We start from the raw sequence: 23,141 nt of genomic DNA on the forward strand, positions 1-23,141 counted from the left end.
CTGCAAAAATGGGCAATATCATTTCATAAAGTCCCAGAATGGTTTGAGGTGGAAGAAACCTTAAAGTTCATCCAATTCCAACCCTTCCACTATCCCAGGTTGCTCCAATCTGGCCTTGGACACTTCCAGGGATGGAGCAGCCACAGCTTCTCTGGGCAACCTGTGCCAGTCCCACCCCACCATTACACTGAAATATTTCTCCCCAATATCTCACCTAAATCTAATTTCTCCAGTGCTATTTATTAGCAGAACAGGCTCCTTTTATGCTGGAAATTGTGTGTTCACACGGGGAGATAAATGCTGCTAAAAGCCCCTGTGATCTCAACTGGAATTAAGCACAATTGGGATGAGTAACAAACAAATGTAGGCAATGAAAGAAAATGGATAAAAGCTCTCGAGATAAGAAGTGTCCAGAGGCTCTTCATGTTGGTTTGGGGTTTTTGTTGTTTTTTTTTAAAGAATCACAGTAAACTGATTGCTTAAAAAAAGTGTGTTTGACACCGTTTTAAGCAGAAAACCAAATCTGAGCTTGATAATCACGAAAATTTATACAGGAAATGATTTATGCTCATCCAATCAGGGATTTAAAACATGCCACAGACAAGAATCAAAGCTGCTCCAAATACTCTTCCCAGACACCCATAAGTGACAAGCTTTAGGCCAAGATTTATCAGGAGAAACTCTTTTTTGGAATCTGTTGTTGCCAACACACACGTCTGAGAAAGTTGCAATCACAGAGTATTCACAGAAAGCAAAGTGTGTGAAACTGCCACTAAAAAATTCATTTCCAATCAAATGAATGAGCAGCTGAATGGAGCCTGTTTTCCATTTGAAAATGTCATTCATCCCCAAGCAAATTATGTTGTGAAATTGTGCTAATTTTGACCAGAGGGGGATAAAAGAATATTGACAATGATGAGGTGTTCTGCTTTGGCAGTTTTGGAATAATTTCACTGCTGTGGCTTTGGGAGATGATTTCAACTGCAATTTATCATGTGAGAGGTTACAAACACCAGCGCTGAAGCAAACCTATTCCCTTTTGAAAGCTGACCAAGTTTCACCTAAAAACAGTCGAGGGTTTTTGGATTTGTTTTTTTTTTTAATCTGCTCCTGTTAAATCACTGCTTATAAAAACCTCCTCGTGTCTGAGCTAAATGTATGCATGAACCCATCTGTTGGGTCCTTTTTTAGCTGAAAGGAGCTGACATGGGCTGGGACCTGCAAAAAAAGTCATGGGCAGGATGAGCAGCACCTCACCACAGCTGGTTGCAGGGGGGAATCCATCCCAGGAAAGGTTCTCAAAGGGATTTTGCTTTCAAAATCCAAATATTCTGGGACACATCTCCCTTCCTCCGCTTTGAAACACTGAGACAAAATTCAAGGGATGCTTTGCGTGTTTGCCTTGCTTGTGCTGGGCTGTTCCTCCTTTCCACAGCCTTTAGCCTACAAAATGTGATATTTACACTAAAAAACATGATATTTTCCCTGACCTAAATAGCCAAATGCTTCAGTAAAATGGGAAGAGATTGACTTGGCTCGGTCTTTTAGTATTAAATAACTGTGCTTTGGGAATCCCACTCTCCCAATTTTCCCTTTTTGCCCCCTTTATTTCTCAGCTTCTCCTTCCCCTCCTCCTGCCCTGGGGATGCACAGCCCCTTCAAAGGTACGGAGGGAGGTTTTGGCAGAGGTCCCTGAGAAAAAAAACCTTTGAAAAGTGGCAAAAATGCTGAGCTAAATGGGATGTGAAAAGGGCAGGGCTGGGGCAGAACCAGCTCCGAACAGATTGCCCCAGCAGAGATTGGGGCTGATCCCTCCCAGGTCCCTGAATTCATCCCCTGGGGGAGGGAGAAGGGAAAAGTCCGTGCCTGGTGACAATTCCTGTCCCTGATGCCATCTGTGGAGTGTCTGGGAGCTGCCACAGTGCCAGGAAATATTCCCAAGGGGGTTTGCCGGGCCATAAACCCCAAAAGGAAAAGCTCTGGATGTCCAGAAAGAAAGGTGGAGAGATGGATGTCCCTCTCTTTGTGACAGCACCTTCAGCCTTGCAGGGATAAGGGAACGGGATCATTTCTAGGAAAGGGAGTAGAAGATCTCAGTTCTGCAGCACAGTGGGATTGGGAGAAGGAGGAAACAAAAGAAAAATGGAGCTGAATTTGGCAGAAATAAGGCAAAACTCGGGCATTTATCGAGCAAATGATGTGCTGGGAGGGTTTGGAGTGCCTGAATGCCTGTGAGGGGATCCTGGAGAGGGATTGGGATGGTTGGGATGAGCGGCAGCAGCTGCCCCAAGGCACAGCCAAGGGACAGGAGGGAAGAGCCACAGCAAGGTGTGAATTCAGCCCCCACAGCCAGTCCTGCTCATTTCCTCCCAAAATAGGCTCTGAACGCTGTGAATCACCCAATTCCCAATTTAATTCACAAAGTTATTCAAGGGAGGGAGAACAACAGAGGAACGTCTGTGCTGCTGAGATACACCAGGACCCAGATATTGAACAGGGGTTTAGAGCAAATTAAACTTTTTTTTCCCTTTCCTCATTGACAAGGATCTCCAAACAATGGAGTGCCAGGAAATAAAAGCATTTAGCAACACCTCAGTGGTTGTTTTTTTCCCAGCCAGCTGCTCAAGCAGGGTTTTGATCTGCCCAGAGGTTACAGCTGAGTGGTTGTGCTAATGTCATCTCCAAAAAAAAGCATCAAAGCAGCTCTTCTGGAAAACACAAACATCCATTTATCCCCCTCATGGAATGGCCTGGCTTGGAAAGGACCGTAGGATTTCCTTGTTCCTTGTTGAAGGGACCTTCCACTATCCCAGGTTGCTCCAAACCCTGTCCAAGCTGGCCTTGGACACTTCCAGGGATGGGGCATCCTTTGGGAAATCCATTCTTTGATCCCTGCCCTCACAGGGAAGGATTCCTCCCCAATATCCCATCTGAAAAACTCCAGTTTGGATGGTGGGGAGCTGAGGATGGCTGGGGGGAGGCTTCCTCCCTCCATGAGGGAAGGCTGGCTGCAGCTTCAGGGATTCTCCTGGATTCCAGTCCCATCCTGGCAGCTCCTCAGGGCTGGGATGAGGCACAACGAGGATCCCTGTGCCAAAGAATGGCTTCGTGGCAATGATGCCTTGACAAACTCCCTGACAAAAGCCAGGAGCTCTCATCCAGCAGCTGGATTTCCACAGGCTTTCCCGGGATTTGACTCAGACAAAGTGCTGGGGAGGCCACTTGGAGTTGCTGCTTCTCTGCTTGGGCTCGTTAATTAAGGGCTCATCTGAAAGCATCCCACGGCTCTCTCCCATGGTGCCCGGGCTGTTCAGAGCTGCTGCTGCTCTTCCAGGGCTCTTCCTGAACTCCCAGAGCCGGGAGCAGCTGCTCCAAACGGAGCTGGGCTGTGGGAGAGCAGCTCCAGCGCATCCCAGCTCGCGGTGCTGCAGCAAATCCGCTTTTTTCGCTGCCATCGCTCCCCTCTGATTGATCCAACAGCAGCAGCTCTGAGCACTGCCGGGCTTTTTTGGGAATGTTTGGTTCATTCAGCGGCTGAGTCACGCTGGGGAGAGGCAGCTCTGCTGCTGGGCATGAAGGAGGTGGGGAGGAATAAGGGGGAGGCAGAAATATCCCCTTAAAAAAGAGCATTTCAGGCCGAAAAAATGTAATTTTCCGTGATTGTGTTCCATTTGGGATTATATACCGAGGTAAAAATAAGTCCCTAAATACCAGGCTGGGGCATTTACAGCCTGGGTTTGGAGCTATAGATCCCCAGAGCAAGGCAAATCTTCATCTGCCAGAATTCCAAGCACAAAATCTGCACACTCCTAGATTTTCCTCTCAGTGCTGCTCTTTTTTCCCAAGCTCTCTCACGCAGTGCCACAAAAATCAGAACTTTTGATGCGATTTTGGGATAGTCAGGGATCTCTCCCTTCTCTCCTACAGCAGGGATGTAATTTTTTTTGCAATTTTCCCCCCTTTTCTGCAGTAAAATTGGCTGCAAACCCAAAATCAGCCGTGGTGTCACCTGGGTGGGACTTTCAGGCATCAGGGGCTTGGACATTCCTGCTCTCAACTTCTTTCCCTCCTGTCCTCAGCAAGAAATTTCCACTTATCCAGCATTTCCCACCTCTCTCCCCTCCAAAGCTATCAGATAAATGCTGCTGGGAGTGAATTCCTAAAAAAAAAACTCAACCCAGCTCCTTCATTTTCTGAAGTTTTGAGCTTAATTAGGCTCGTTCTGCACCTGTCTTGATGACACGTGAAGGAAATTAATGGGACCAGCAGCCATTCCAGAGTTCCCTGTGGCCTGTGGGAGCTTCCAATTACTTCCAGGATTGGGTTATGTCAGGGAGAAGAAGAAAGGACTTTAATTATTGACCCTTCTGTGCTGGGGGATGGCTGGGAAATGGAGATTTGGCTGCATCACATGGTCAGCACTTGGAGAGGGACATGGCAAAGGAGCAGAGAAATTCCGAGTGTGGAATCCCAGGTGGAAAATGAGCCAAAGCAGAGCTGCAGAAGTTCAGGGGAGAGCTGGTGATGCAAAACCCAGCCCTAAAATAGAGCAGCTGAGCAGCCACACCTGTCCAGGTAAAACTCCTGAACTCCCTCCCCTTGGCTTTAATCCCACACAACTCCACTGACTCTGGTGCATGCACGACCTTGAGGGTGAGAGAGAAGAGGGATGATGTGCAAGAAAGAGCACAGAAGTCGATATTTTTTTCATCAAAGATGCTTTCCTCCAGTAAAACCTTTTTTCATCAACCCAGGAAAAGAATGAGATGAAAAATAAAAGAGAGATTTTTTTTTTACTCTGTTTTTTTATGGATATCTGGGGAAGTTTTATGGGAAGTGTTTGGCTGCTGATGACTGGAGCCCAGAAAAGAGGGGATGTGTCAGATCTCGGTGCAGGCAGGGCTGTGTTCCCAGCACACAGGTTCCCTGGAGCTGTTCCCCTGCAGGGCAGCAGCTCGGGGAGGGGGCCCTGGCTCTGTCGTGCCTCACATTCCCCAGGGCTGTCACAGCTCCCAGCCAGGCTGCGTGGGCTGGGCCAGATGGAGCCAGGAGAGAGATACCAAACATCCACTCGGGGCTGTGTTTAGCAGGACTCAGCTTTTCCCTTCTCCTCCCTGCCCCAGCTCCTGGTGTCACAGCCATTCTTGGAGCACAGAACAGTCAAAATCAAGACTAAAGCTCTGTGGTCATGACCCATCTGCACCAGGAAGGCAACTCCATCCTGCACACCCAAAGCTCCACAGGTCCAAGCCTTGTACCTTCAATTATTGTTATGTTCTCCAAATGTGGCCACCAGCTTCTCTCAAAGCCCTGGAGGAAGATGGAGATGAGACCATTTCCCATTTTCCCAGATCCCAGAATGGTTTGTGCTGGAAGGAACCTGAAAGTTCATCTCATTCCAAACCCCCTGCCATGATCAGGGACACCTAAACGAGGATTCTCCACACCCTATCCATGAACACTTCCAGGGATGGGGCAGATTCCTCATGGCAATAATAAATCCCACTTCTGCTTATCTCAGCTCTCAGTTTCTCCCTTCCCTTCTGGAATAGATATAAAATAACTCAATTTTTTTTGTGCTGGTTTTGGCTGGAATGGAGATGATTTTCTCTCAGCACACGGAGCTGGAGGAGGAGGAGGAAGAAGAAGAAAGAAGAAGGAGAAAGAAGAAGAGAGGAGAAGAAGAAGAAAAGAGAAGGAAGAATGAAGAAGAAGAAAAAAGACAAAGGAGAAAAAAAGAAGGAAGAAGGAAGAAGAAAGAAGAAGGAAGAAGAAGCCGACACAGGGGATGTTCAGAGCCCATCCTGGGGATGGCTGAACACCTGAGGATGGAAGGTGCAGAATGAATTCCTTGTTTTCCTTTGCTTTCCTGGCTTTTGCTTTACCTATTAAACAATCTTCATCTCATCCCACGAGTTTTCTCACCTCTCCTCCTCCACTTCTCTCCCCCATCCCACCCTGGGGGCCGAGCTGAGTTTCTGCCTGGGGTTAAACCACGAGGTGTTTTTGGAGCCGCACAAAAACAATGAGGGCTGGGAGGATTTGTAGGTGGATGTGACATGTGAAGGACAATTTCACTCAATCCTCCAGCTGAATGATGGCTGCAGCTCTCTGGGTAATTAGCAGCAGATATTTTTAAACAGATTGGTCCCTCCGGCTGAGGGCAACCCTGAGGTTGAAATCAATCCTGTACAAGCGTTATATTAATTTCAGAGATCTTTGTCTCTGTGGACAAAAGCCCCACTGTCTTCCTGTGAGCGTTGTGATGATGAGAACATTAATATTAGATAATTATGGCTCTGAAAGATTAAATGAAAAACGGTGGTGAGGAGGAAAAGGCATGGTGTTAAATAAAACTGCTGCCCGTGTAGGCTGCTAACGCTCCTCTGTTGACAGATTCAAACTGAAACAATCAAAGCAAGGTGCAGGGAGAGGTGGATTCTGTGTCTGTCCAAAGAGGCAGAGGTGCAGCTCTGAGGCAGGGAAAACAGAGTTAATCACACAGAGGAGGCGTTTCATTGATCCCCAGCAGAAATTCAGCCCTTTTTTTCCAATGCTGCTCATCCTCAGAGCCTTTTGTCGTGGCAGGGCATGCCCAGGGTTTTGATTTGCACAAAACAGAATCTTCCTCTGAAGGATCACAGGGGGAACTTCTGTGGTGGGGACAACTGCAGGGAATCAGAATATCCTGAGAGATCACCAGTGCAGCTCCTGGCCCTGCACAGACACCCCCAAATCCCACCCCGTGCCTGGGGGTGGTGGCCAAACCCTCCTGGAGCTCTGGCAGCCTTGGGGTTGTGACCATTCCCTGGGGAAAGAAACTTCTCCTGATTTCCAACCTAATCCTTCCCTGACACAGCTCCCTTGAGCCCTGTCCCTGGTCACAGCATGGGGGGACAGCCTGGAAACCAGAGCCCAGCACTGAATTTGGGACAAAGCACCTGAAACTCCAAACAAGAGCCCAAACCATCCCCAGAGCTGTGGGGATGAGGGGAGGATGGGTGAGGGAAGGGTGGCACTGGATGAGGCTGAGGGCCAGGAAGGAGAAATATCACAGCAAGGAGCAGGAGCCCAGCCCAGCCCACAGCTCCTCTCCACACCCAGAGCTTGGCAAAGGGAGAGAAGAGCTTCAAAAATAAAATAAAAAAAAGGCCAGGAAGCAAATCCCAGATCATTCCAGGAGTGTCCCCTCCTTGCTTTAAATATCATAAATACCCCTAAATATCTAAATATCCCTTTCTCTCCTGACCAAGCTGGCACTGCTGCCTTGGATGGCTCCAAACCCCAGGGTGAGGCCCCAGCACACCCAAACATCCCTGATATTGCCACCTTCCTTCCCTAGAATTCCAGATTTGTCCAAGATTATTGCCTGGCACCCCCTGGATATGCCCAAACCCGGTCGAAACATCACTTCAAAGAGGCACAGGCCAACCTGTCCACACCTGTGTCATTTTGCCAGCACAGGGCAGGATTTTAATTGCCAGCCCAGCCCCATTCCAGAGGCAGGTTTTCCTCTTCCTCCCTCTTTTTCTTTGGCTTGATTCGATGGAATTTTATGAATATAAAAACCTTACCAGTGTGTAATAAGCAGAATCCTCTTAGAGCAAATCTGACAGGCACTGAAGGTGTCTTAATGGATGTATTATTTCAAATGTTGCCTTCTATTTGAGAGCTGGCAAGCAGAGGGAAGCAGAATTACAGGACATTGTGCAGCTGCCCTTCCTTCCCACCTCTCCTATCCAGATTATTTCCCCTCAGTGACCTTTAGAATCTTGCTCTGATCTGGATCTGAGTGAAAATTTGTGACTCTTTGATGAGCGAGGTAAAAGAGTTTGTGTGCGCTAAATTCATTTTCTTCTCCTTTAAAAAAAAAAAAAGTTCTTAAATAAGGCTCAACCAAATCCTTTAAGCCAGTTGCTTTTATCTATTTTTATATGGAATTTAAGGATTTGTGTCTTTTTTTTCCCCACCTCCCTGTCGGTTCCTTTTTGATTGAATTACATCAGGAGCTGGGAGTTGCAGCATTCACTGGAGCTGTAGTAAAACTCCAAAATCACAGAAGCTGCGACGATTTCAGTGGGTGAGGCTGCAAAATTCTCCTTCACCCTCCTCATCATTAATATTTCAATGCACATTTGGCTTCCAGGCTGGTGAGAGGCTGCATTTTTCCAGCCAGGAATGCCCAGGCTGCCAGGCTGTCCATGGCCAGTCATTCCTTCTGCCCTGGATGGAGAAAATCATGTTTGTAACAGATTTTGGAGCTTCATGGCTTGGGCGAAGCTCCTCCCTTGAGGAACATTATGTCAACAGATTCTCATCAAGCCCCTAATTATAATAATTAGAGCAAGATGATCTGGAGTTAACAAGCATGGTGCCTGTGCTGGAGAAGCCACTTCCTCCTTCATTCTCCTCACTCTGCTCCCCACAGCAGCCCCCAGACAGCTCCCTCTGTTCTCTGTGGGGTTCAGGCAGCTGGGATGCTTCCCAAGGGGAGGGGGATTCCCAAGTTCCTAAATGGAAATAAACCAGGGGCCGTCAGAGGAAAAACTAGGAAATACATAATTAGAAGGAAGAAAATAAGAAAAAAGTCTTAATAATAAATAAGAACGCTTCTTAATTAGGGTTAAGAAAAACTCCTGGGCTTGGCCACTCTGTGGAGTTGCTGCTCTGGAGCTCAGATTCCCTGGCAGCCCCTGTTGATTCTGACAGTGCAGATGAGACCCTGAGCACGCTGATCTCCATCATCCCTGTTCCCTCGTGTTGCTCCCTCAGGAGACTCAATCCCATCCCCACATCCCGCTCTCCCTGCAGGGGCTGCAGCTTCCTGAGCATCCTGCAGAGGAGGAGGGAAGCCCTGGAGTCCATCCCATCACTCCACACCTTCCTGGCTTCCAGGAGCAAACCTAGGGGTGACCTATTCCCACCTTAAAAACCTTTTAATTCCGCTCCTTCCATGGGGAGACACCTTCCCCTACCCCAGGTTGCTCCGACACCTGGGCACTTCCACCTTCACCGCGGCTTCCCAGGGGCTCAGTGCCCTCTGAGCAAAGAATTTCCTCCTAAAATCCCATCTAAACCTGAGCAAAGCCTTAGATTAGAAAGCAAACCTGGCTGGTGAGCAAAGCAAGGCCCCATTTGGGATTTGCCTGCAGCGAGGCCAAGCCCCAGGATCTGTCACCTGCACTCAGAAATGCAGGGAGGTGAAAGAATAGATCCAGAAACACCACTTCATCCTCATTCTCGAGATTTCAATAAGGAAGTGGCAGGTAAGACAGGTAAAATGATGATAATTTTCCTTTTCTTTAGTTCTTTCCCCATCCCCCCCTCCCCCACAAAAAAAAAGACTAAAAGAATAAAAAAAGGAAAAATCTCAAAGCTAAAAAGAAAGCACCTTTTCTCCATTAAGCTTATTGATGGTCTCAGCAGACCAGAGCAAGATCAAAGAGAGAGAGACGAAAAAGCTGCAGCTAATTAAAGAAACAATGGGAAGATGAGACAAATATCAGGAAAGAAGACAAAAGCCTGACAGAGATGGGGACAAAGCCAAGCCCTGACCACAGAGGGCAAAGTCTTCATCATCCAGGAGGATGCAGGGAGCAAACACCGGGGAAAAAACAAAATCTCAACCTAAACCCTGTCCTAGGGTCAAGCTAAACCCTAGATCCTAAATCCTGCACCAGTAAAAGCGGGGATCTAGCAGGGAATGTGACAATTCCAGATCCAAAAGGCTGCTCCAGTGATCCAGGTTCAACCTCCCCTGATGTCAGAGCTGCCTTCAACATCACTGCTTTGGGGTCAGACATTTTCAGGGAGGTTTGGGATGTGCCAGGAGAATGCCACTGCAAGGGAAATGTGGTTTTAGGGCCATTTGTTTAAGGTTTGAGTCTTTCAGAGGTGCTAAACAGCTCCTGTCACATCAGAAAAAAAGCAGGACAAGGAACATTCCGTCCCAGCAGTGTTCTGGGGGCTGTCTGAGGATCACCAGAACAAGATGAGGATGAGGGCACGGCTGTTCCAAGGTGTTTGTAACTCCTGGCTATTGGCAAACACCGGCACATCCCTCTTGAAATAAATCCATCTCACACGCAGCTGCTCTCACACATGGATAAACCTGCACAAATGCTCAGATAAATTCAAATTAGGGGAAAGGCTTTATTGACATGACAGGCACTACAAGCACTGCCAAAACACGAGAGGAGAAACCTGTCAGGGGGAGATAGGATTCAGCAGCCAGGCTGAACGTGCAGCCCTTCACCTGCCATGGGAATAGGGGAAAAAACGGCAGGAAAAGTGGGAAAAGCAGCCCTGAGCCACCCCCTGTGCCAGGGTGAGATGGGGCAGAGCCCTGCTCTCCTCATCCCTGGCACCACCGAGTATCCCCTGCCAAAAGCACCTTTCCTTGTTCTGGAATGCTCTTCCACCCCTCCAGCACATCCCTCCCTCCCCTGAGGTGTGTTTGCTCCTCTATTATCACACATTCCTGTCTCCTCTTGCTGCCTCTGCAGCCAGAGCCTCTCCAAACCTTGGCAGAGGGGCACCGGTGGGTTCTGCGCTCCCTGGAAGCTCTGCAGCCAGCTGAGAGCAACATTTTGGGAGGATTGAGGTGCTCCAGGCTGTGAGAGGTGTGGGTGGGAAGAGCTGGGAAGGGTCCAGCAGCTCAGGAAGGGGATGGAATTTGCCTCGGGGCTGTGAGGGTGCAGCTGATTGTGGTTGGGAAGGAATCCTCCCCAGGGGACCTTGGCGAGGGGAAGGAGTACAAAACCAGGAATTCAGGGAATGTGCTGCTGCACACCTTTATGGAAACATTCCCCCGGAACAGTCCTCAAGTCCCTACAAACACCAGGCTGGGGGGGCCCTCCTGAGCTCCAGGAGATCTGGGATTCAGCTCCATTCCTTACACGGATGAGCAGAAGAACCTTGGGGGTGCCTTTGCTGACCCCTCCAGCTCCACAACAACATGAAAATTCCTGGACTGGGTCAGGCTGTGAGCCCTTTGAGCCATTTTTTCATCCCAAAATGCCATCAAATACCATGGAACTCGATATGTAAAGAATTATTCCATGGAGAGCAGGGAGCAACAATGCCAAGAGACTTAATTTTCTGCATGCCCAGCTAAAAGCCAAAGCGTAGGAGACCCTGCTGCACACTCTCTGACCCGCTGTTCTGCACCACCAGGACCTTGGTGCTTACAGGGAAATGCAAGCTGATAAAAAAAAAAAATTAAAAAAAACAACCTTTTAAAAAGCTTTAGATAAAGTATTAAAACAAAATCACTTTCCATCCCAAACGTCCCCAGGAGCTGCCTCCACAGGTGACTGCCAAGGAGACAAAGCTTGGTTTGTATAAAACCATCAGCTCTGCAAATAAAACCGGGTGTTTATGAGTTAGGTTTCCCCTCCTCCCCACATCTGCTGTGAATGTCCCTCAGTTATGAAGCCAGTGGTGACTCCAGGCTCATCCCGGGGCTGGAAATGTCCCTCCCAGGGCTGCCTTCCTGCTCCTTTTGTCCCAGGGCACCGAGAGCCTTGGTGACAGCCAGGTCACAGCAGGCTCTGCACAGACAGAAATGTCACAGAGAGCTGAGGGTGGGCAGAGGGTGCAGGGGACCCTCCTGAAGGGAACCCTGGCTGGGTGATGTGGTGGGATGTCCCAGCAGGAGAGAACCCTGTGCTTCCACAGGAATCATCCTGGCTTTAGCATCCATCCTCCCCAGCTCCTCTCCACTCCCCTCTCCCTGCATCTCCCGGGGTGCAGCTGGCTGGGAGCAGCACCCGAGGATGAAGAGATAAAAGGGGCCAGGGAGGGAGGGAAGGAGAGCTCAGCATCCATCTGAAAGGAGATTTTAATGAGGTGGCAAGGTGCAATTACTCATCCTGGAGCTTTGCCAGCCAATATCCCAGCGGAAGGGCTCAGGGCTGGGGGACCAAAGGGGTTGGGGACCTTTGGTTAAATCTGTGAGGACACTCTGCTGTCCTGGCCAAGGACAAAGGGACACCTGCAGGGTGGGCAGGGGACACCCAACCCTGCAGAACAGCACCAGGACAAAGGGAAGGGCAGCTCTGATGGAGCAGCACAGGAATCCACTGACTTATAGTGGGGAGAATCAAAGGAGGGAGTGCAAACCTCATTCCCTCCCCAAGCACAAAATGCTGAAGTATTTTGGGTTAAGTGCTGGAATTTAACTCGCTGATATTGTGATTCTCCCAGAAAAATCTTCCAGCTTCCTCTGCTCCCTGACTCCCTGTGCAATGGCAGAAGCCTGTCAGTTCTTCCACTGCACTTCTACAGAGCAGCAGAATATTGGGAAAGCTTTCCCTAATTCAACACAGAGGACTCCACATCCCTGGAAATGCCCAAGGCCGGGCTGGACAGGCCTTGGAGCAGTCTGGTCTAGCGGAAGGTGTCCCTGCCATGGTCTTTAAAGTCCCGTCCAACCCCAGCCAGTCTGGAATTGTGATTCCATCCCAATTTCAGCTCAGCACAAGGGGAGCGTTTTATGTTTCAAGGAGCAACATCCACTTCTGTCCTCTCTGTCAAGGCAGAATTGAAATGAAATTCTGGATAAAAAACCCCAGGATGCAGCCAGGCAGCCCACCTCCATTCCCATGGGAAGGGTTGAGTTAGAGGAGCTTGTGTTGCCTTGGCTGATTGCAATTACACCACGCACCGGCTGGCTGGAAATAAAATGAAATTGCAACAGAGTTCCAGCTTTAATTGAAATTTCCTGGGATCTGTTATTACACGGCAGCGATTGTTCTGCGGCACTAATGAGCCTTTGCTCAGATGATTATCCAAGTGTCTCTCCAGTCGCTATTTCATTATTGTATTATTAATCATCAGATAGGATTGTCACAGCTGAGACGAAACCCGAACATCAGACAGCAGCCAGAGCACACAGACACTGCCTCGACACATCCCCTTGCACTGCTGCTGTGCCAGCACAACAGGAATACCAATTCTTTGGGGGGGTGGGACAAGGATCTGATATTTATTGGTGCTTTGCTCTATTGTTCTGTAGGAATTCTGCCAGCCCGGTGATATTTTGGGTCTGCTTGGGAAGACTGGTGCTCTCCAGACTTTGTCTTTCAAGTATTTTATTATTTCTTGGTTTGGTCATTGAAGGTTGAAGATTTTTGTTTGGTCATTCAGTGAAACAAAGGCTGACACCTTCCCATTTCTTTATGGATATCAAGAGTCTCCAAGATTCCCAGATTGTCTGAGTTTCCTGGCCTGGATTAATCACTGAAAGAACTTTAATATTTAGGAGCTGCTTCCCCAGCCCACATTCTGCTGCTTGGCAGGAATTCAGAGCCCTCTGTCCTTCCCCAGGCTGCCCTGCCTGGAATCAGGCAGGATCCTGGCAGCTCTGGCTTGGAGTGAGGCTGGGCTAACACCGGGAGCTGTTCACTTTGGGGGAGATTCCCAGGATTTGGCAGGGCAGAGAAAACCCTGGCTCGGAGCAGCCCCAGATGCTTTGGGAAGCAGCTTTCCCGTGCCTCCAGGAATGGGTTTGGAGGGAGAGATGCTGCTGGAAGGACACAGCGACATCTGGGCTGTGTCACCGCTTTGAGGCACATCCAACTTCACCCTCTCCCACTGATGGACACCAAGCAAAGGAGTGACCCATGTGCTCTGTAGGGTCTCCTCATCCCAAAACACCACAAAACAAAAAGCCATCATTCCCAGAAAAACCCTTTAACAGGGTAGGATAAACTCTGAGTGTCCAAGGCCAGGGTTTGGAGAAGCCTGGGGTCGTGGGAGCTGTCCCTGCCCATGGAACCCCAGTCATCCCATGACTCTGTGATAAACTCACAAAGGCACCAAAAAAGGGATATTTTGGATATTTCCCTATGCCTGAAATGCCTGATTCACTTTCCAGGAGGGATAAACCCCATCCAGCCCTCCCTGCTCCTCATCCTTCACTGAGCAGCCAGAACATCCCCAACAGGACATCAAACAACCCTCACCAACCCTGCCCGTGGCCCTGGGCTGCTGCAAATCCCTAAAATACTCAATTATTTCCACTTTTGGCCACAGTCCAGGAGCTCTGCTTGTGCTGGGTTGTATTGTTTTGGAATTTTTTTCCCCCTAATTTCACAGGCTGCTTTTTGCTGGGTGAAATCGCTTCTCTATTCCAGTGACTTCAGACGTGAAAAGGGAGCAAAAGTTCAACGCTGAAGCTGGGTGACATTTCAGTTTCCTTGTGAAATGTATCCAGAACCAGAAAAGGAACAGTTTTAAACCAGCAGGAAGCAACTACAAAAATCAGGGTGAGTTGAGGGAAGGTTTGCAGTCAGCAGAAGAATTTGTAAAAAATTCAGAACTGCCAAACTTTACTTATTTTTCTCACTGCAATCACTTCTAATTTATTTTCTTAAATTATTTTTTTTTTTATCCTGCTGCTCCTGTGGTGTTAACCCATGAGTGAAAGATAACAGCTCCCTTGGGGCTGCCTGAGTGCTTCAGCCTCTATTAATTTTTTACTGGGGCTTTGCTGCCCAAGATCCTGAGCGCGCGTTGGTAATTGGACCAAAAAAAAGAGGCTGATTTCCATAATACTTGGATTTATTTGAAATAAATATTCCAATATTTGGATAACCTTCTCCACCCAGCATTGCAGGAAGTTTTGCTGTCTTTATGGAGGAAAATCCACTGGGTAAGTGCTTGGTATTGTTCTTAGTGCTGGGAAACGACAATCTAAATGTCCAGGAATAATTTCCATAAAATGCCAGCAGAGACTCCTGCTCCTCTTTCCCTCCTTTCTTACAATCACACCACACACCATTAGATCATTATGGTCTATCAATTTGTCAGATTTCAGCAATTTCTTCCTTTAAGGCTCCAAGATGAGAAGCCACTAAAAAGGCCTAAAACTGGAGAAAAATCATTTTGCAAAAACAATCTCTCCATTTGGATGTCAAAACACACAATATTCTCCTCCTTGGAAGGAACATTTTCTAAAAAATCACATCCCCCTCAGCAGCAATCATTTCCCCCTGTGATTCTGGCACTTTGTGGTAGTGGATATCTTTCCTGGGAGTGATAACGGAGCTTTAATTTCTGTTGTTTGATTTTTGGGAGGCTCCACCTTCAATCCTCGCCCGTTTCAGAGCATCCCTGTAAATTTTTTTAATCTGTATATGCACATACACATTTCTGGGAGCTGGCTGAGGTTGGAGAGGGAGATTTCAGCAGCTCCTGCTTTCCCAGCTTCCCAGGAAATCCACGTTGTGGGATGCACTCAAAAGAGGAGTGACCAAAAAGAGAATGATTCTCCCCAGTCTCTCTGCTCTCGTGAGGCCCTCCTGTGTCCAATAGAGACATGGATCTGTTGGGATGAGTCCAGAGGATGCCACGAGGTTGAAAAAGCTGGAACAGCTTTCTCATGGAGACAGGCTGGGGTGGAAAAAGACTCCAAGGACACCTCAGAGTCCCTTCCAGAGCCTGAAGGGGCTCCAGGAGAGCTGGAGAGGGGCTGGGGACAAGGGGTGGGGGGACAGGACACAGGGAATGGCCCTAAAATGAAGGAGAGTTTGATTAGAAATTAGGAAGAAATGTTTTGAGGGAGGTGAGGCCCTGGCACAGGGTGCCCCTGGATCCCTGGAATTGTCCAAGGCCAGGCTGGAGCACCCTGGGGTAGTGGGAGTTGGCCCTTGGCCATGGTTGGGGTGGGACTGGATGAGCTTTGAGGTCCCTTCCACCCCAAACCACCCTGGGATGGTGGGATTTCAAACCTGGATACTGGCAGCAGCACTGGAGCTGTGTCCAAGGCTGGATTTGGGCTCCCAGAGCTCTCCCTGCTGAGCTCGGGGCAGTGGCTGCCATGCCCGAGAGCTGTGGGATTCGTTCAGCACGAAATGAAGATGTGATGAGGAGACAACACTGCATTAAATCCTGGCCCAGGCTGACTCCCAGGGGAGCAGAGCAGCCCTGATCCATGACTTCAGCTAAATGTGCTTTCTCCACCTTCTCCAGGCTATTCCCTGCATCCCCAGGCCATTAGCGAGCCATGCTGGCAGGTCAGGGAAGACAAAAAGGTCCCTGTAGCTCCCAGCTGCCCCAGCAGAAAGGATGAGCTGATTATGTTCTACATTCAATCACCAGAAAGAATCAATCTGTAATTAAGAGACTCCTCTCCCACCCCTCTGTCAGGTTTTTGCCTCTTCTCCCCTTCCACCCCCACCAAACCTTCCAGCACGAAGTCAATTTAATGAGATTTCTCAGTAACAAATGACCAGTTTGTAATAATTATATTTTCTTCTGCTATTGCTGTAGAAATGATTTAAAGCAGAGAAGGCTCCAATTTATTAAGCATCAAATTTTCTGTGGTGAACTTTTAACTACGAGAAGAGCCTGGAGACTGAGGGAGCTCTCCTCCCCCAGTCTGGGCTTTGCCTTGGCCCTGAAATAATGATGGTTTGGAGATCAAAATTTGACTCCTTGATGAAAATAAATGAATCCTGTATCAGGCAGAACCCAAACTGCATTTTCTACCCTTCCGTCAAGGCTTGTGGCAAGGGGAGTGGGACAAGAAGTGGTGCAGGGAACAACAAACCCATCTTTAAGCTGTTCCATCTTTTCCTAGTTAATATTTGCAGGTGAAGGTTTAATTGCTGCACCCCTCACAGGCTGTCAGGGAAAATCCAAACCAAAGGAGCTCAGCTGGGGGAGTCCTGGGCTGACAGGGATGCTGAGAACACAACATTCATCCTGAAAAACATCAAACTCATGCCTCCTAAACCTTGGGAAGTCAAACTCCTGCTTCAGCTGTGCTCCCAAGTGTTTGCAGCTCATCTTTTGACTGAATTTAAGGGGGAAACCTTGAATGGGAGGATTTATTTCTCTCAGGACACAGCTCTGCTCTGCAAGGACCACCACACTGACAACATTCCCTGTCCACTGGTGCCTTGTGATCTTGGCTTCCCCTCAGGATTTCCACCCTGCCATTCAAATTCAGCTTGTCCAAAATCTCCTCCCATTATTTTTTTTTTCACCAACCTGCCACCTGGACTTGAGGGAGAACATCTTGGGGAGGCTTAGAACAACAACCCAGCTTTAATCCTTCATGGAAAACTCACTTTATTTGCTTTGATAAACCACTCAAATAAACTCTCAAGTTCTGCAATCATTCCTGCTCTAGGAAGACACCACAGATAAATGAGTTATTTAAGGCTCAGGAAGAAGTGAGAGTTCAAACTTTTTCCAACTATTGCACTCTCTCAGCAGCTTCCTAATTAGTGGAAGTTTCATCCCATTTTGTACCTGGAAAGCAACAGCAGCAGAGCAGAAAGGATCTTGCCTGGGATTTGTTCTGGTTAGACAGGAAAGTCCCCAGGGCCAGGTTTTATTCAGAGTTCTCCCAAATTTCCTGAGTTTCTCCTGGGACTGCTGCAATCCATAATTAATAAAGGAAGAAGAGGATACAGAGAGCTGAACTTTGAGATCCCTGTGGGGAAGATGGAAGGCAGAATTAAAACAGGAAGGTGATGATGGAGAGAAGTGATCCCAGGACCTGAGGATGGAATCTGAAGAGGTGCACCTTTCTCCTTGATTTAAAATGCAACCATTTGCTGGGTGGGGGGATAAGAAACATTTGCAAAAAATCCCCAAATTAGTCCCCTCCAAAAAAAAATAAATAAATAAAACAAACCCAAAGGCTGCAGCATCCTGAGACCTCCCAAAACCTGATCGCAAAGTTCACAGAATCCCAGAGTGGGTGGGAAGGCATCATAAAGATCATTTAATTCAAATCTGACTCTGTTGTAATTTGGGGTCAGTTTGGAAACGGTCCCAAGCTCTGCCAGGGGAGGTTCAGGCTGGAAATCAGCGGGAATTTCTCCATGGAAAAGGTTGTCCAGCTGTCCCAGTGGAATGCCATGGAAAGCCATGGGGTAATTCCAGCCCAACAGGCCCACCTTTGCTAAAAATGAGGATTTTCAGAGCTCGGTTTCCTTTTTTAGAGATATCCATGGCAGCTGATCCTTCCCATCTTTCCCTGTCTCCCAAGGTGGAGGGAATGGCTGCAAACATTGGAATTGTTTCATCAGAACAAACTGGGGAGACAGAACAAGCCCTGCTCACGAGGAAAGGGATGATTTTAATGAGATTTAATTCTATTCCATGAAAGATGATGAAAAATCACCGTGCAAAGCTGCTGACAGGGAGGGGGTGCCGAGTTTGGCCTGTGGGATCCATGGAAAAACAGCTTTTCCACACCTCCCAGAGACAGAGCAGATAGGAAAGAGAAAAGCAGGGATGAAAGGAGCTGGGTAAATTGGCACAATTTGATTTTTTTTCTCTGATTAATAGCAGTGAAAGACACGGCCAGAAGTTTTAACCTGCACGTTGTTTACCCAGGGCTGTGGAAATCCAGCTTCCCTTTCAAAACACACTTGTTACACCAACCTCCAGCCAGCCTAAAAAGCCTGTTAATTTAATTAATTATCCCTGGTAAATGGGCCCCTGAGGGCTCCCAGAGGTAAAATGCATCTTGGCAAGGAAACAACAGAACTGACAGGAGCATCTGCCTCGCAGAGAATTACAGTGCCCACCTCGAGATGTTCAGTGGAGCAGCAGCCAGGTGTCCTTGCTCCTTCCCTGAGTGCTTCCCGTGGCAAAAAATACTGGAAATTCCACTTTTAAGCAGGTTTTTGTGCAGTCACACCCGCTGCTTGCCGGCTCTGTGTGCATTCACAAGGGTCACATGCTCAAAAATCGGTGTTTAGTGTGTTCGGCCTGGAAATTTCTGGATGCCATGGCAGGTTTGGGCCCAGACAATCAATTTTTGGTTTTAAACGAGAACAACTCAGTGCCATCCAGGGAAAGGGATGGAGGGTTCATCCAGCAGTTGTCAAGAGCTGAGGGATGGAGGTGAGGCCTTGCTTGAGCCAGTCTGGGGGGAATCACCAGGCAATGGTGCAAACTGGGAATGGGCCGAATCCCAGCCTCTTCAGGGAAGCTGAGGATCCAGCTCAGAGCCCTTGGCAAGGTCATTTCACACATCATCTGCAAAGATCTCGGCTCCTTTACCTGGAGAAAGTGCCCCAGGTACCCCAAAGGCCCCAATGTATTGTTTTCCCTCACTCCCCAACCACATTTTGCTTATTTGAATTTAATTTTGGGTTTTTTCTGAACAAAGAGGACACAAAACTGTACAACAATGCAGACATTTTAACAACTCCTGGTTCCCTGTTATCCTAAAAAGCCCTAAAAAAACTCCCTCTGAGCTCAGTCTTGCTGTCATTTGAGATTTTCTCATTAAAATTTTCATATTTTTTAGCAGCAACACCTCCATGGCTGCAGTGGAACTTCCACTTTAACAACCCAGGAGCCCAACTGCAAATGACTGATTATCCCCAGCTTAACAAGCAAGAGGACAAACAAAAAGAGCAAGGATAATGCATCATGAAATGTACTTTGTTCATTTATTTGACAACTGCAGTTTAGCTGTAATTAATTATGATAATACTTCATGGCACACCAGTTAGCGTTCTGGAGGGTAATTTGTTCAAGTCTCGAGAACACCAGGCCTGCCCTCCAGCCTTGTGCTGCTAAATTTTGACTATTTTGGGGAAAAGGAAATCTGATATTTTGGGGTTGAGCACAGAGGACACTGTGGAAGGAGGGTAAAAATCTGAAAATTAAAATGATTAAATTAAATAATTAAAATAATTAAATCAAATAACTAAAATAACAAATAATTAAAATAACAAATAATTAAAATATAATAATTTTATTACTTTTAATATTAATTAAATGTAAATTTAATTTATTTAATTTAAAAATAATTTAATTTAATTTAAAAAATATTTAATTTAATTTAAAATTTTTAAATGTAATTTTAAAATTTTATATATTTTTTAAAATATAACCATTTTTAATAATAATTAGAAAATAATAAAAAAGTTAAAATTTGCCCTGCACCTGCCACCAGACCAAAATCCAAACAAATCCATACAAAAATCCAACCCAAATGCACTCTGTGGTGCCTGGAATGAAACACCAGCTGGAATTTTTAGGAATTCTGCAGGAAGCAGGGTTCTTTCTCACACTCTGCTGCAATTTTGGAGCGACCTTGTTGAGCCCTTGATTTTCTTTCCCCCCCAGCACAATTCCTTTGCTTCACTTCTCTTGCCCAAATTTTCTGAAGATCCTTCATGGTGGGCCTGGGGAGCCTTAAGCTGTTCTCAAACCACAATTAATAATAAATAGAGTCAGATTTTGGTAGAGCAGAATTATCAGGCTTCAGTAGGGATAACAATATCCAAATTATCAGGTGAAAGCCTTCTGGAAAAGCAATTAGATAATAACAGACCTGTGCCAGAATCATCAAAGACTTTTCATGCTGGGCTAGAAAATCAGGACCTAAGAATGAATGGGATTGGATTGGATTAAATAAAAGAAATGTTCCAACCTCCTCACCAGCTCCTACGTGGAACTGGATCTTTAGAGAGCTTTGAAAAAGCAATCACAGCGTTTTGTTTCAAAATTTCCTTCATTCCTCCCAGATTTTGGAATAAAAAGCGTGAAACAGAAGTTACCTCAGTCCACCTTCTACCCCCCAAGACTTTCTGCTTTGTTGCATTTCCCAGGGATTTATCAGAAGAAAAATCAGAAAGCAGAAATGTAGAAGAGGCCACCAGTGGATTTTCCTATGAAAAGCACTGGAAAAATCTAAGATAAAGCATGGAAAAGTGTCCCTCAGGAGCTGTGCAGGCTGGGGACATGGATCAGAGAGCAGGGGATAAATCCTGCAAGGTCTGGAAGGTGAGGACAAAGCCATCAACACTCAGCGCCTGCCCACAGCTCCCGAAAATACTGCAAACTTTTTAAGAAAAACCAGAAAAATAGAGACACAAACCTTCCCACCCTTCCTGTGCCACCTGGAGATCTGATTCCTCCTCTGCCTCCTTCCCCTCGCAGCAGATGAGCACCCTAAGGATGGATTTGGGTTAAAAATGGAGATTTGGGGTGTTTGGGGGAAAGGGAGGAGCTGTGGGAAGGGCTGGAGTGGTCTGTGAGTGATCCCTGCTCGGACTGGGACAGGTGGATCGGAGTTAATCCTTCCTGATGGATCCAGGAGGAGATTCCTGGACAGAGGAGGCTTCTGGAGAGCAGTACCAGCCAAAAGGGGCTTTTTTACAACTTAATTAGCACAGAACTTTTAATTTTTAACAGGGCAAAATCCCGAGATTTTGATTCATGCAGAATTAACCAAATCACTCTACCACAGCTTTCACCATTTGCACTGACAGGAAATTCTCTGACATCTCTCAGCTCAGCAGCCTAAAGAAAACCCAAATAAACACAGGGAGCCATCCCAAAATTCCCCAGCTGTGGGAAGGAGGTTAAGAATTAAATGAGGATCCACTAACAGGGCAGTGCTGGATCTTAGACCCAACCACCACAGCCAAGCCCAAAACGTGAGCTCAGTTTAATTTTTCATTTGACTCTCTTTTGATTTCCCAAGCACCTGTGATGATTAATATCAAAGTTATTGCACTGCTGACATTCAAACCAAGCAATTTCAGTGGCTGGAATAAATCCTGGATAAAAAAAGGAAGGTGGAGGGGTCAGCTGTGCCAGGTCCAGGCTCTTTTGCTGTTTACACTCATCCAGGGCAGAGCTGAACGTGCAGAGAACACACAGGAAATATCAGCTCTGCTCACAGGCTTTTGGATTAAAGATAAAAGCTGAATATTTATCTTCCTTCCAGGCTCTGAACTCCACAGGTCCATTAGCTCAGGGCAGGGAATAAGGAATGCCGTGGTTTTAGGATCCCAACCCTTTTGGGTGCATCTCCCTTCCTTAAATAAACATTCTCCAGATCTGAGAATCAAAAGAAAAAGAAGAATCAATGTGGTTTTTTTTTTTACTTCAAGCTTGAAAGCGGAAAAAACCCCAAGTAATTCAGCAAATATTACTTTAAAAAAGAATTTCATAAAACGAGTTGTGCTCTGCCTTTCTTCTTTTAAATTGTTTCTTCTCCCCTCTCCCCCTTCCTCCCTTCCCTGACTGACAGCTCCCTGATAACAGATTCCCTCAGTTGCAGACAGTTTTTATGATGTTTCATTCATGGCACTGCAAACTCCAGGGTCCCTCTGTAGCTCCTGAACTTTCTCCCCCTTTTCCAATTGTTCCAGGAAGAAAGATTTTCCCAGTCCCCTGGGAATGCCTCTCCACACCCTCCATGTCCCTGCAGTGCTTGGGTTTCCTAACCCCACAGACCCTCCAGTGGCAGCAAAAATAGAGAGAAAAATCAGATTAGTGCAGAGGATAAATAACTTTTTACTCTGAGATGGGTTTCTCAACCCAGCTGGGGTCACCCTGCTCCTACAGGGCACCACCAGAACCACAGAAATTCCTGAGGATCCCTCCAGGATCACCAAAACCCAGGATGGATCTGCAGACCCAGGACAGCAGCAGCTCCAAAGCTCCACAGCAGATAAATCTCCTGTTTTAAGCTCAGTGTGTCACTGCTCAGGCAGCCCAAGGGATTTGAACACTCAAGTGCAGATTAATTCCAATCAAACCCGGTCTCAGATGAGAAGATAACCACACATTTACTCTGTTGGCAAACAGCACTTCCTTGGTTCCTTCCCAGCCCTGATCTCCCTAAAATACTTTCCCTTTGTTGTGCAGGCACAGCCTGAAACACAAATTGAAGAGAGGCTCCACACAAGTCTGTATTTTCTCAGTTTGCACAAACACTGTGCTCTCCACGTTGACTTTGTTTGCCAGAATTGGAAGTGAAAGCCAGAGCAGCAGGATGGGAGACACTCCCCAGGTTGAAATTACATCCCTTTTCCTTGGGGCTCCTTCCTGACAGGGGAAATTCAGGGGCTGGTAACACATCAGAACATCTAATCTCACACAGATTTGCTGTTCAGGCTCCCTCTTTCTGTGGCAATGATCTAAATCTGAGCAGGAGGGGGAAAATCTTTTCAGAGGGGATGCTGCTGCCTGGCTGGGCTGGTTCTGCCTCCAGTTTCTCTGAAAAGGAGACTCAAATGTCCTCCCTAAATAATTCTAAATCCACCATCAGGCTTGGGAATTTGGGCTAGAAATGCTGATTTTTTGATTCAGGGAGATCTCTGGTAATAAAAAGAGAGAGGGAGGGTTGGGTTCAGCTGCTAATCCTG

Source organism: Pseudopodoces humilis, chromosome 25 (assembly GCF_049639895.1).
Source record: "Pseudopodoces humilis isolate 2021_Gansu_Grassland_sample_001 chromosome 25, ASM4963989v1, whole genome shotgun sequence".
Classification (NCBI taxonomy): domain Eukaryota; kingdom Metazoa; phylum Chordata; class Aves; order Passeriformes; family Paridae; genus Pseudopodoces; species Pseudopodoces humilis.